This window comes from Lipotes vexillifer, unplaced genomic scaffold, assembly GCF_000442215.2.
Source record: "Lipotes vexillifer unplaced genomic scaffold, Lipotes_vexillifer_v1.1 scaffold1035, whole genome shotgun sequence".
Classification (NCBI taxonomy): Eukaryota; Metazoa; Chordata; class Mammalia; order Artiodactyla; family Lipotidae; genus Lipotes; species Lipotes vexillifer.
Genome location: NW_006772073.1, coordinates 670,292 through 685,034, shown reverse-complemented (window position 1 = coordinate 685,034; position 14,743 = coordinate 670,292).

The following is a 14,743-nucleotide window of genomic DNA, read 5'->3' as shown; positions in this document are numbered from 1 at the left end:
CATTTATTTATTTAGATTTTAAAAATGAAGCACAATCAGCTTTTAATAATAAATAATCTTATTAAATTTTAAGAGTACCTTGTTATATGCATGAAAGAATAAAATATAAATGGCATCAACAAAATAGAATGTAGATGATAATGGAATCATATCTTCAACTTACTGGAACAAAATAACTGTAAACTGTAAAGTAGCTAAATTATCTTTCAAGACTGAAGATAAATTACTTTTCAGATAAAGACTAAGGGATTTTTATCAAAGAATGTACTGAATTAACTATTAAAGAATGTACCTAAGGAAGAACTAAATTCAACCTAAATGGAAGAGTAGAATGGGAAAGAAAGCAATAGTTAACAAAAAATTAATAAATATATGAAGAGATCTATAAAATAGCCTTTATAGAAAAATAAAGAAAACAAAAATCTTCAGAATTACAAAAAGACTCAAGTTTTGTGAAGACACTAAATAAGAGTAGGTGATTTTTTTTTTTTTTTTTGCGGTACACGGGGCTCTCACTGCTGTGGCCTCTCCCGTTGTGGAGCACAGGCTCCAGATGCGCAGGCTCAGCGGCCATGGCTCACAGGCCCAGCCGCTCCGCGACATGTGGGATCTTCCCGAACCAGGGCACAAACTCGTGTCCCCTGCATCGGCAGGTGGACTCTCAACCACTGTGCCACCAGGGAAGCCCAAGAGTAGGTGATTTTAATACAAACTTCTCTCAAACTGTTTGCTACAGAAATGTGAAAATAAAAGATTTGAGGTCTACAGTAAATAAGGTTAACTAAAATATATAAAAATGTAAGATATAGACAATAATATATGAAATACATAATATGTAAGGTCTATAAAATTGTATATTCAAACACTAGAGAATATATGTTTAAAATACAAGGCAAGTATTAATAAATATTGAACAGTTAAAATCACTGGACCACAATTTCAAGTTACAACACAACAGAATTCCAACAAAACCAGTTGATGTAGGTTAACTCTAAAAGGAAATTTATAGGCATAAATATTTCAATCTTTGTATATGACATATATACATGTCATACATATATACATATATGAAAATATGAAAAATGTAAAATTAATACACTAAGCATTCAATTCAAACACTAAGAAAAAATAAAGAAAAAACAAAGAAACAAAGACAAGGAAGCAGTAAATAAGTTGCTTAAAAAATTGCCAAGCCAAAACAATTCCCCTTGAAAAGTCTAATAAACTTTAAAGAATAGAAAAACTCTATCGCATGCATTTATTTCAGAAAATAGAAAATATGAAGAGCTTCTCAAACTAATATTTTGAGCCTAGAATAAAGTGAAACAAAAACTGCATAAGAAAATGGACAACCTGGAAGAAATGGACAAATTCTTAGAAAGGTATAACTTCCAAGACTGAACCAGGAAGAAATAGAAAATATGAACAACAGACCAATCACAAGTAATGAAATTGAAACTGTGATTAAAAATCTTCCAACAAACAAAAGTCCAGGACCAGATGGCTTCACAGATGAATTCTATCAAATATTTAGAGAACAGCTAACACCCATCCTTCTCAAACTCTTCCAAAAAATTGCAGAGGAAGGAACACTCCCAAACTCTTTCTATGAGGCCACCATCACCCTGATACCAAAACCAGACAAAGATACTACAAAAAAGGAAAATTACAGACCAATATCACTGATGAATATAGATGCAAAAATACTCAACAAATTACTAGCAAACAGAATCCAACATATGAAAAGGATCATATACCATAATCAAGTGGAATTTATCCCAGGGATGCAAGGATTCTTCAATATACTCAAATCAATCAATGTGATACACCATACTAACAAACTGAAAAAGAAAAACCATATGATCATCTCAATAGATGCAGAAAAAGCTTTTGACAAAATTCAACACCCACTTATGATAAAAACTCCCCAGAAACTGGGCATAGAGGGAACCTACCTCAGCAAAATAAAGTCCATATATGACAAACCCACAGCAAACATCATTCTCAATGGTGAAGAAATGAAAGCATTTCCTCTAAGGTCAGGAAAAAGACAAGGATGTCCACTCTCACCACTATTATTCAACATAGTTTTGGAAGGCCTAGCCGTGGCAATCAGAGAAGAAAAAGAAATAAAAGGAGGCCAAGTTGGAAAAGAGGAAGTAAAACTGTCATTGTTTGCAGATGACATGATACTATACATAGAAAACCCTAAAGTTGCCACCAGAAAACTACTAGAGCTAATCAATGAATTTGGTAAAGTTGCAGGATACAAAATTAATGCACAGAAATCTCTTGCATTCCTATACACTAATGATGAAAAATTTGAAAGAGAAATTAAGGAAAGACTCCCATTTACCACTGCAACAAGAAGAATAAAATACCTAGGAATAAACCTACCTAGGGAGACAAAAGACCTGTATGCAGAAAACTATAAAACACTGATGAAAGAAATTAAAGATGATACCAACAGATGGAGAGACAGACCATGTTCTTGGATTGGAAGAATCAATATTGTGAAAATGACTATACTACCCAAAGCAATCTACAGATTCAATGCAATCCCCATCAAATTACCAATGGCATTTTTTACAGAACTAGAACAAAAAATCTTAAAATTTGTATGGAGACACTAAAGACCCCGAATAGCCAAAGCAGTCTTGAGGGAAAAAAACAGAGCTGGAGGAATCAGACTCCCTGACTTCAGACTATACTATAAAGCTACAGTAATCAAGACAATATGGTACGGGCACAAAAACAGAAATATCTATGACAAAGGAGGCAAGGATACACAATGGAGAAAAGACAGTCTCTTCAATAAGTGGTGGTGGGAAAACTAGACAGCTACATGTAGAACAATGAAATTAGAACACTCTAACACCATACACAAAAATAAGCTCAAATGGATTAGAGACCTAAATGTAAGACCAGACACTATAAAACTCTTAGAGGAAAACATAGGAAGAACACTCTTTGACATAAATCACAGCAAGATCTTTTTTGATCCACCTCTTAGAGTAATGGAAATTAAACCCAAAATAAACAAATGGGACCTAATGAAACTTAAAAGCTTTTGAACAGCAAAAGAAACCATAAACAAGACAAAAAGACATCCCTCAAAATGGGAGAAAATATTTGCAAACGAATCAATGGACAAAGGATTAATCTCCAAAATATATAAACAGCTCATGCAGCTCAATATTAGAAAAACAACCAACCCAATCCAAAAATGGGCAGAAGACCTAAATAGACATTTCTCCAAAGAAGACATACAGATGGCCAAGAAGCACATGAAAAGCTTCTGAACATCACTAATTATTAGAGAAATGCAAATCAAAATTACAATGCAGTATCACCTCACACCAGTTAGAATGGGCATCATCAGAAAATCTACAAACAACAAATGCTCGAGAGGGTGTGGAGAAAAGGGAACCCTCTTGCACTGTGGGTGGGAATGTAAATTGATATGGCCACTATGGAGAACAGTATGGAGGTTCCTTAAAATACTACAAATAGAACTACCATATGACCCAGCAATCCCACTACTGGGCATATACCCTGAGAAAACCATAATTCAAAAAGAGTCATGTACCAAAATGTTCATTGCAGCTCTATTTACAATAGCCCGGAGATGGAAACAACCTAAGTGTCCATCATTGGATGAATGGATAAAGAAGATGTGGCACATATATACAATGGAATATTACTCAGCCATAAAAAGAAATGAAATTGAGCTATTTGTAATGAGGTGGATAGACCTAGAGTCTGTCATACAGAGTGAAGTAAGTCAGAAAGAGAAGGACAAATACCATATGCTAACACATATATATGGAATTTAAGAAAAAAAAATGTTATGAAGAACCTAGGGGTAAAACAGGAATAAAGACACAGACCTACTGGAGAATGGACTTGAGGATATGGGGAGGGGGAAGGGTAAGCTGTGACAAAGCAAGAGAGTGGCATGGACATATATACACTACCAAACATAAAATAGATAGCTAGTGGGAAGCAGCCACATAGTGCAGGGAGATCAGCTCGGTGCTTTGTGACCACCTAGAGGGGTGGCATAGGGAGGGTGGGAGGGAGGGAGATGCAAGAGGGAAGAGATATGGGAACATATGTATATGTATAACTGGTTCACTTTGTTATAAAGCAGAAACTAACACACCATTGTAAAGCAATTATACTCCAGTAAAGATGTAAAAAAAAAACCTAAATAAAATATTATCTAACATAATCCAGCAATGCACAAAGTAATAATACCTAGTGTCCAAGTAGGAGTTATCCCAGGCAACCAAGGAAATTTTAACATTAGAAAATGTGTTCATTTTCACATAATATCAATAATTCACAGTATCAATTTCAGCTTCCAGCAGGAAAAAATGACCATTTTAATAAATGCAGGAAAATCATTTGATAAATTCAACAGGCAATTATAATTTTTTTAATCTTGGCAAATTAGAACAGAAAGAAACTTTTTCAACCTGATAAGATACCTATCCAAAACCCACAACAAATATCATAGTTAATGATGAAATATTAAATATATTCATTGTAATGTTCAAAATGAGATTTTTTAAATGCCTGGGTTTGCCTATTCCATAACACTGGACTAGAATCCCATTGTATAAAGAAGAAGAAATAAGACATTTAAAGATTACAAAGGCAGAAATGAAATTATCATTATCCCAGACAATACAATTTTCTACAAAGAAAATGAAGAAAAGTTATAAACAAATCATCTAAGTTAATAATGGTTGCAAGTCAAAGATCAATATTAAAAAATCAATTGTGTTCCTTGTATCAATCACAACTGGTTAAAAAATTATCTTAAAAAGAATCTCATTCGCAATAGCAACATATATGTGAAATGCCTATGAATAAATCTAATTTAAAAAAGCACAAGTACTTTACCAGAAAAAAATTATAAATCTTTATTTTAAAAAAACAGATAAGGAAACCTGAGTAAACAGGGAGCTATATTTTGAATATAGTTAAGAAATTCAAAAATATTTATCCCCAACGATCTAAATTTAAAGCAATTTCTATTAAAAGTCAAACAAAGTGAGGTTTTCTTTCCCCTCTTTGATATTATTAAGTTGATCCTAAAATTTACAGAAAGAATAAAAGACTAAGAGTTACCAAGAAAATACTGCAGAATAAGAATGAGGATATAGTAATCACTATACCAAATATCAAGACTGACTATAAGTTGTAGATATGTAGACAATGTAGTGTTGGTGAAGATAAACAGACAAATGGATCAACAGAATAGGACAGAAAGTCTAGGAACATCCCAGGCATCTAAAAAGAGTTTGAAAACAGATATTATAGATGATATAGATATTATGATGATATAGATATTATGATGACTGATATGGCATTGTAAATCAGTACAGACCAAATACTGACAAAAAAAGATAATGATAGATGTTTACCTCATACTACACCACATATAAATTTAATAAAGAGTAAATAGCCAAATTCTAAAAAGCGAAATTCTAAAACTTCTATAGAAAATTGTGAAAAAATATCTCTATGGCATATGGGCAGGAATAGTATTTAACATTTGTTAAATAAGACACAAAACAAAAAGTAAATGAAAAGAATGACAAAATCAGCCTCCTTAAAAAATTTTTTTTCAGATGTGTTTTCAGGTTTAAAAACTATTTAGTCAAAGAAACACACTTAACAAAACAGTAAAATTTTATTTTAAATAAAAATTGGTTCAACCCTTCAGAAAAATAATAGGACACTACCTATTTAAAATCTCAGCAATCTATTCATTCCTGAGAGTCAGCTAGAATTTTATCCAAGGGATATAGCCAAAAGAAAGAAAAAAAAAATTAAAGCATACAGAAATTTTCATTATTTAAAATATCAAAATATGAGATAGATAGGAGGAGAATGAGCCAAGTATCCTGCATCAACTCAATGAAATATTATGCAACCAAAAAATAGGTAATTTAAGACTCAGCATCCTTAAAATTAAAAGTTTTATATGACAAAAGACACCATTAAGAACGTTTAAATACTACACATAAATGGGAGAAATTATCTGTAGTACACAAAAACGAAAAAAGGATTAGTCCAGTGTATGTTTCTAAAAATACAAACAATCCAATAAAAAACTGCAATTTCTACAATGTAAAGGAACCCCAATACCAATAAAAATATTAAAATAATCAAATCACAAGTTATCAGAGAAACAAAAAAATTTTAATGAGACATTGCATACCCCAAAAATAGTCAATCAGTAAATTATGACAGTAATATGGAGAAACACAAAATCTAACTGCCACGGGGAATATGAATTAACACTTTGAAGAGCAAATAAGCAAGATCAGGTAAAGTTAATCCCTTAATTCCACTTCCAGGTATGTACGCAAAGAAAGGATGAAGAAAAAGCTAGTCTATGCCACCATCTAGTGGCCTCAGCATGTAACAGAAAATACAATTCCTTCAGCAGTGTTTACAAAGGACTTCTCAAAGTACCTGCACAGAGATGCAGCAACAACTTATAAATGTGCAGAGTTTATATATGCAGTAACTTCCCTCACTGCCCTTTTGGGCCAGTATTTGACTCCATCTATCCTGCTTCCTTCTTCAGATTTGCATGAACCTAACTAACCTTGTGACAAAACCAAGTAGAAATATCTTCAGGCAGAGTGTTTCTCACGTCTATCTTATATAATTTCCAACACCCTTCAAATGATATCCATTGTTACGTGAGGTTGAAAGAATGCTTCCCCAAACTAACCAGATTAGATTGCATTGACAAGAATATGGTGCAAAAGGGGCCCTCATACACTTCTGTTAAGGTACAAATTTGGAAAATTAGTAAAGATGAATATATATCTCAAAATCAAACCAATAATTTTTTTATTAAACAAAAAATTACAAAAAAGATAAATATGTGTATAAACTATGACACAAAAATTCATCTCCTGGATACATTCTCTAACCATGGTTCTTAACCCCAAAGGACATCTAAGAATCTAAAAGTTTCATATGTTGAAAATGGATAAGTTCCCAAGATCAGCTGTACAAATTGTGCTATAGTTAACAATACTGTAGTGTACACTTCAAGTTCTGTTAAGCGGGGTTATATCTCGTTAGTTTTTACCGCAATAAAAAAGTAAAATAAAACCTTCTTGAAGTGGCCAAAAGCATCCAGAAAATGAAATGGGGGCAGTCAACATTTATAAGAAGCAATGGCACTGGGTGAGTTTCCCTTTTAGGGATTTTAAGATAAGGGAAGGACAGTCACCACCACTACAAAGTACCTAAAATTCAGATGGAAAACTTCAATCTTATTGACTTGAAGAAACAGAGGACAGAGTTCAGGAAGACCACAGCAGCTGAAAATCTAGAAAAGAAAACCAAAGTCAAATACAGCCAGAGAGTGAGAGCCCCCAAATTTCTATATAAACTCTGCCCAAATACTGGGTGATCCCTAAACTACACATACGAGTTAAGGCTAAAAGACCTGAACAGAGATTTCAGTTGCTGCCCACCTCAGAGAAGACAAGTTTGAAATCTGAGTCCTGTCAAAGTACTGCCTGCTAAAGCAAAACATCAATACTTGTGGAAAATTCCATTTCTGCAAATAGTCACAGAAATATTTTTACTCCAGCAGGCTCTTCTGAAACCTTGCTAGTCCCCTGGTCAAGAGGCAGAGTCTTTTTCACCTTTGTGCATCCCGCAACACTGAGTAAGTACACCTGGCATCAAAATTGAGCAGAGGGCCTGGCACATATTTGGATCTTAAAATACAAATAGAACTGTGATCTTCTAACTAAGGCCTACACAATTCTGGAGTGCTGGAAGAATATAAGTGTGGATGGAGCTAAAACACTAAGATATGGAAGTGCACAGCAGGGTCAGGGGACAGAAAGTCAATAGAAGATAAACGGAGTGAGAGGGGACAGTTGGGAAGAAATGGCAGGAGGGTATTGGACATTCCTTGAGGCTGTGCATCGACAGCTTTGGTTACCACACCCTTATATCTGCTTCACCTGAGAAAGAAAAACTGTGCATCACACTGATCTTCCATTCTATAAAATGGGCTTTGTGATACATTCTGACGATGAGAACTGGCTTTTACTCACAGGGATAAAATGAAGGGAATCTCTGATCTCAGTCCTCCAGCCGATCTTCCATTCTATAAAATGGGCTTTGTGATACATTCTGACGATGAGAACTGGCTTTTACTCACAGGGATAAAATGAAGGGAATCTCTGATCTCAGTCCCCCAGCCTTCAAAAAAAAAAAAAAAAAAAAAAAAGTGAAAAGTTGCTGAGAATCCAGCAAAAAACTGTTTCTTTTCCATTCTTACATGCTTTTTCCTATTTACCATTTAAAGATTATTATGAAATTAATTAAAATTACCTAGTAAAATGATATGGGAAAATACACTATACTGTTAATTATAAAAAAGCAGGTAGTAAATCAAGAAATACAGTGTGCTCTCGGGTGTGTAAATATAGTATATAAATAGATATATATAAAAATATTAATATTTATTCAATAATTATGAATGACTTTCATTTCTTCCTTTGGGTTTTCCTGAGCTTCTCAAATTTTCTATACTGAATATGTATTATTGTTATAACCAGGGAAATAATAATTCAGAGGAGAAGGGAAATTAATGTTAGTAAGTTAGGTACAATCAGTTCTTTGAGACATCAACCCTAATGTATCTAAAAGTTACTACCTTCTATATTATTTAAAGATTCAACTTGGCTTCCCTGGTGGCACAGTGGTTGAGAGTCCGCCTGCCGATGCAGGGGACACGGGTTCGAGCCCCAGTCCGGGAGGGTCCCACATGCCGCGGAGCGGCTGGGCCCGTGAGCCATGGCCGCTGAGCCTGTGCATCCGGAGCCTGTGCTCCGCAACGGGAGGGGACACAACAGTGAAAGGCCCGCGTACCGCAAAAAAAAAAAAAAAAAAAACAGATTCAACTTGAAATTACTTCTGGGATTATAGAGTCTCTTAGAAGAAAACAAAGGAGGATTTAAATTGGCTATTAGAACCACTGTGGGGCCTCTGGAAATATTTAGGGCTCAGAGGTAGGAAAGTATTTATGTGACATGTTAGTTTATTATTGCACACAAATTTATAACATGACATTCTGTTGGGCAGAAAGCTTTATTTCTTCCTCTCCTTCACCATTACTAATAGTTGTCTGTGATTGTGGGATACTTGACTGTGAGCCCTAGAGCATGGCTATAGCTCTAGAAGGAAAACTAAGAAGTCATTCACTGAGGAGGAGCAGCAACTGTCACAAGAAGTTAGGGAAACACTGATGAAAAAGAAAGAATGTTTTCCTTGTTTTGAAAACTGAAATCCCAATTAGCCATGCTATCTACTGCAACTGGTGAAGTTGAGGATCCTATACTGAAGATTTAGTAGGGAACATAAGGACAAAGTTGAGAAGAGATATTTCCAGAAAGGAAAAGATGAATGGGAACTGGGAATTATGAATAATTTATTTTATTTTTAAAGTGCTGAATACAACAACAAAAAAACTACCATGAAGAAAAGAAAATACCATGGATATACATGAACATAATTTAAACAAGTCACTGTCTTTTGTCACAGAAAATGAAAGAATACCAGCCTAGGGGTACAGATTAAACTAACATGTATAGTGCATACAATCTATGCCACGAACTTTCAGGTATGTTACACCAATCCTCAAAATAACCCTAGACATAGGTACATTACCCACATGTTAAATGACACATCACGCTGAGAGATAGTGTTTTGCCCAAGTCTGTACAGCCAGTACACCAAGGAGCTAAGACTGAAGTTTAGGTCCTCCAAGCCAAGTGCTTTCCAATAATACGTAGTGCTTCTCTTTATCAGCAGTCAAGGCGACAATGGAGTAAGAGAACTGAGGCACAGTAGGCTTCCAGAGACACAGAACTACCACACTCTAGCACAGCCCTAGAGATGGTCAGAGCATGAAGAACACGAGCTAGGTGAATCAATCCCAGCAGTGAGCCTAGCTCACTGAAGTTCCAAGCGACAGAGAAGTGTTCTTGGTTTCCACACAGAAATGTGAATGAGAAAACCCAAGAAAATTCTCAAAACCATGTAGGAAAATGAGAAGAGTTTTTAACTAGAGCACTATTGCTCATTATTAGCAATTTCAGGGTTCAGAAATTTGGACACGCACTGGAGATCTAGCACCAGCGATGTCTGATATCACAAAGAATACATTGTTTCATAAACAGGAGGAAAAAAATAATGACGTGGCAGACAGGATGCAATACTTAGTGCATTTGATTTCCTTCTGAGGGGAGTGAGGCACAGCCTGTTTCAAGAGGTTCCTTGGGTTAAAATCAGGGAGTCTGGGTGAGTACATGTGCTTTACAAACAATTACTACTCTCTTCTATTGGTAAACATAGCGAGAAAGGTGAATGCTTCATGATCCAAGTCCTCAAGCAGAGTTTGCTTCCCTTCTATAGGTGATGCCCAAAGATGAACATAAATCTAAGGTCTGATCCTTTGGAGAGAGATGGACAAAAAACAGAGAGCCAAGAAGCTGAAATTTTACCTCCTTTTGGCAGAAATAAAGAAGCCAAGGTAACAGTTATCACTAATATCCCCCACACTCCTCACCATGGGTATCTCCTCTGCCTTATCTTTTTACTGTGTAATATGATTGAATGCTTCATAAAGTGCATCCTACCTATACTGCCCACCTGGGCCATTCTAAATGGTGGACTCTAGAATCCTGTTCCAAGAATTGAGACTATGTCAGTGTGTCTGCTCAGGGTGGATATTTTTGTGAAGTGATTGCTTGAAATCGAAACATTAAATGGCATTAAGTCAGCCTATGTAATAAAACAACAAAAAATCTCTCCAATTTCCTTTCCATTAACTGTTCTTAACCCTTTCTTGGGTGTTAACGAAAACTGAGGACAAAATTCTGCAAATCCTTGCCACTGTTTCCTTCAAAGAAAAACTTTTTAATATTTCTGATGTTTACAGTCATAAAATATACATTCCTTAAAGAAAATTTGGAGAATGAGGAAAAGTTAAGAATAAAAATAATTCAGCCAAGTATACAAATTGTGCTCATTTTTATAGTTAGGAAATTTCCTATTTTAATTTAATACTATACCACGGCCAATCTATAACAAGATTACAATTTTCACTGGTTGTATAACATGTAAGGGTATGTCTTCTCACATGTGTTGCTTGACCCTCAACCAACACAAACCAGAATTGCAGCAGCCTAGAGGAAAAAACTGTTGTAACTGTTTAAACCATGATTGAACCTGAAACATAAAAGGACATGCAATGTCATTACTTTTTTCTTATTCTAGTCAATTGGGTGGATCATTAAGGGAAAAAATGTTAAGTAATAATAATAGCGCTAATACCAATCTTTGGCTACTTTTAGGGATATACTCCAGAGTTTCACCATTTTGAATATGTGGCCAAAGAATTTTTTTAAAAGACAAATCTTTATTATCTAAATTATGTATCCTCCTATATCTGTATTACTGAGATTTTAATTTTTTCCAAGAATGAGTATTGTATTTTATCAAGTGCTTTTTAGCATCTTGTTAGCTGACCATGCGTTTTGTTTTGTTTTGTTTTTTGGCTAGCTGTTTAGTACATTACATTGATAGATTTTCAAATATTAATTTGGAATTTCATGAATCCATGAAATAAATCATATCACTTTAGTATATAGTTTGGATATACTTATTTATGATTCTTGTGTATATATGCATAAGTAATAATTCCATAGTTTTATTCTACCCTTAACAATTTAGAAAAACAGACTACTTTAGTTTGATAAAATATTTTTGTAAAATATTCCATAATATTTTCATATTAAAAAATGCTATATGGCACAGAAATTATTTCTTAAAAGTATAAAATAACTCTCATAAAAAAGACTTTTATTCCTCTAGTCATGGTGACTGGTATAGTATAGCAACTGACCTGAGTCAAGGTAATCAGACTCAATCCCAGAAGTGCTACCCCAGTGTCAGCAAAAAGGGTGCTCTTTGTGCAATGATCTCTAAACTGGATGAATGTAAACCCAGAGCTCCTGAAGGTCATCTTTGCCAATATGTGGCAGAATCCAACCGAGGAGATTAGAGCTGAGATAGAGAATGTGCCTGACGATGTCATTTTAACTCCTGAACCCAGCTATGGCTAAAATCAGAGTTGCCTGTGTTCATTTTATTTATGAGTCAAATTAGTATTTTATGCAAAACTAATTTTAGTTGGGTTTTACCACTTATAACCATATAAATCCTAATTAATATATCCCCTTACCTCACATCTCCCTCTATCTACTCGCATTTTTGAGGCTAAAAATAAGTAAATAAAAGTAAAAGTAAAAATAAGTAAATTTCTGGTATGAAGAACTAGAGCACAAAGTTTGAGGCAGGCACAACCAATTTAAACTGGCAAGAGGACAGCAAAAATAACACTCAGTGGTAAACAACTAAAAGCTTTTCCTCTGAGAACTGGAACCTGACAAAGATGCCCACTCTCACCACTTCTCTTCAACATAGTATTTGAAGTCCTAGCCAGAGCAAGGAAAAGGAATAACAATCATCCAAATAAGAAAGGAAGAATTAAAATTATATCTGTTTGCAAATGAAACGACCTTATGTGGCAAACACTCTAGACTCCACACACCAAAACAAACTGTTAGAACATAATAAGCAAACTCAGCGAAGTTGCAGGATACAAAATCAATGTAAAAAAAAATCAGTATGTTTCTATACACTAATTATCTAAAAATAAATTTAAAAAACAATCCCATTCACAATAGCAACAAAAAGAATAAAATACTTAGGAATAAACTTAATCAAAGAGGTGAAAAACTTGTATACTGAAAACTATAAAATGCTGATGAAAGAAATTAAAGCAGACATGAATAAATGGAAAGAAATTCCATATTCATGGATGGGAAGAATTAATATTGTTAAAATGTCCATACTACCCAAAGTTCCTACATAGTCAATACAACCTCTATCTAAATTCCAGCAGAGTTTTTACAGAAATAGCAAAACAATTCTAAAATTAATATGGAACCACAAAAGAACCCAAATAGCCAAAGCAATCTTGAGCAAGAAGAACAAAGCAGAAGATATCATACTTCCTGATTTCAAATTATATTTCAAAGCTATATAATCAAAACTGTATGGTGCTGGCATAAAAACAGACATACGGACCAAGTGAACAGAATAAAGAGCCCAGAAATACACATACATATATGCACATGTACAGTCAACTGACTGACAAGGGTGCCAATATATACAATGGGGAAAGGATAGTCTCTTCAACAAGTGATTGGATATCCACATGCAGAAGAATCAAATTGGATGCTTATCTTATACCATATACCATATATAAAATTCAACTCAAAATGGATTAAAGACTTAAACCTAATACCTGAAACCATAAAACTCCTAAAAGAAAACACAGGGAAAAATCTTCTGGATATCAGCCTTGGCAATGATTTTTTGGATATGACTCCAAAAGCACAGGCAACCAAAGCAAAAAATAGAAAAGAGGGATTATATCAAACTAAAAAGCTTCTGCATAGCAAAGGAAACAATCAACAAAATGAAAAGGCCACCTGTGGAATGGCAGAAAATATTTTCAAACCACATATTTGATAAAGGATTAACTGCAACTCAACAGCAAAAAATAACAATAATCTAATTAAAAACTGGGCAAAGGAACTGAATAGACATTTCTCCAAAGAAGATATACAACAGATGAAAAAGTGCTCAACAACACTAATCAGCAGGGAAATGCAAATTAAAACTACAAGATATCACCTCACACATGTGACAACGGCTATTATCAGAAGAAAAAAAGAAAACCTGTTGGGAAGGATGTGGAGAAAAGGGAAACATTGTACATTGTTGGTGGGTATGTAAATTTGTGCATCCACTATGAAAAAAGTATGGAGGTTCCTCAAAACACTAAAAATAGAAGTAACATATGATCCAGCAATCCCACATCTGGGTATATATCCAAAGGAATTGAAGTCTGGATCTCAAAGAGATATCTACACTCCCATGTTCATTGCAACGATTTCACAATAGCCAAGACTTAGAAACCTAAATGCCTATTGATGGATAAATGGATAAATAAAATGTGGTGGTATATAATTAAATGTAATATTATTCAGCCTTTAAAAAGAAGGAAATCCTGCCATTTGCAACAACATGGATTAAACTTGAGGACATTATGCTATGCAAAATAAGCCAGTCAAAGAGGATAAATACATGCTACATGATACAATGTATATGAGGAACCTAAAATAGTCAAACTTATAGAAGCAGAGGGTAGAAGAGTGGTTGCCAGGAGCTTAGAGGGAAGGAAAAACAGGGAGATATTAATCAAAGGGTACAACGTTTTGGCTATACAAGATGAGGAAGTCCTAGAGATACACTGACAATAGTGCCAATAGTTAGCAATACTGTACTGTATACTTTGAGTTTTTCTAAGGATAGATCTTATGTTAAGAGTTCTTATCACCAAATAATAACAACAGTAATAAACAAGAAGGTGGGAGGAAATTTTTGGAAGTGATGGATAGGTTTGTGTCATGGATTGTGATGACAGTTTCAACTAGTGTATATTTACCTCCAAACTCATGAAGTTGTATACATTAATTATGTACAGTTGTTTGTATGTCTTTAAAAAAAAACAAAGAAAAGAAAACCCAGGAAAAAAAAGAATAAAGAGTAT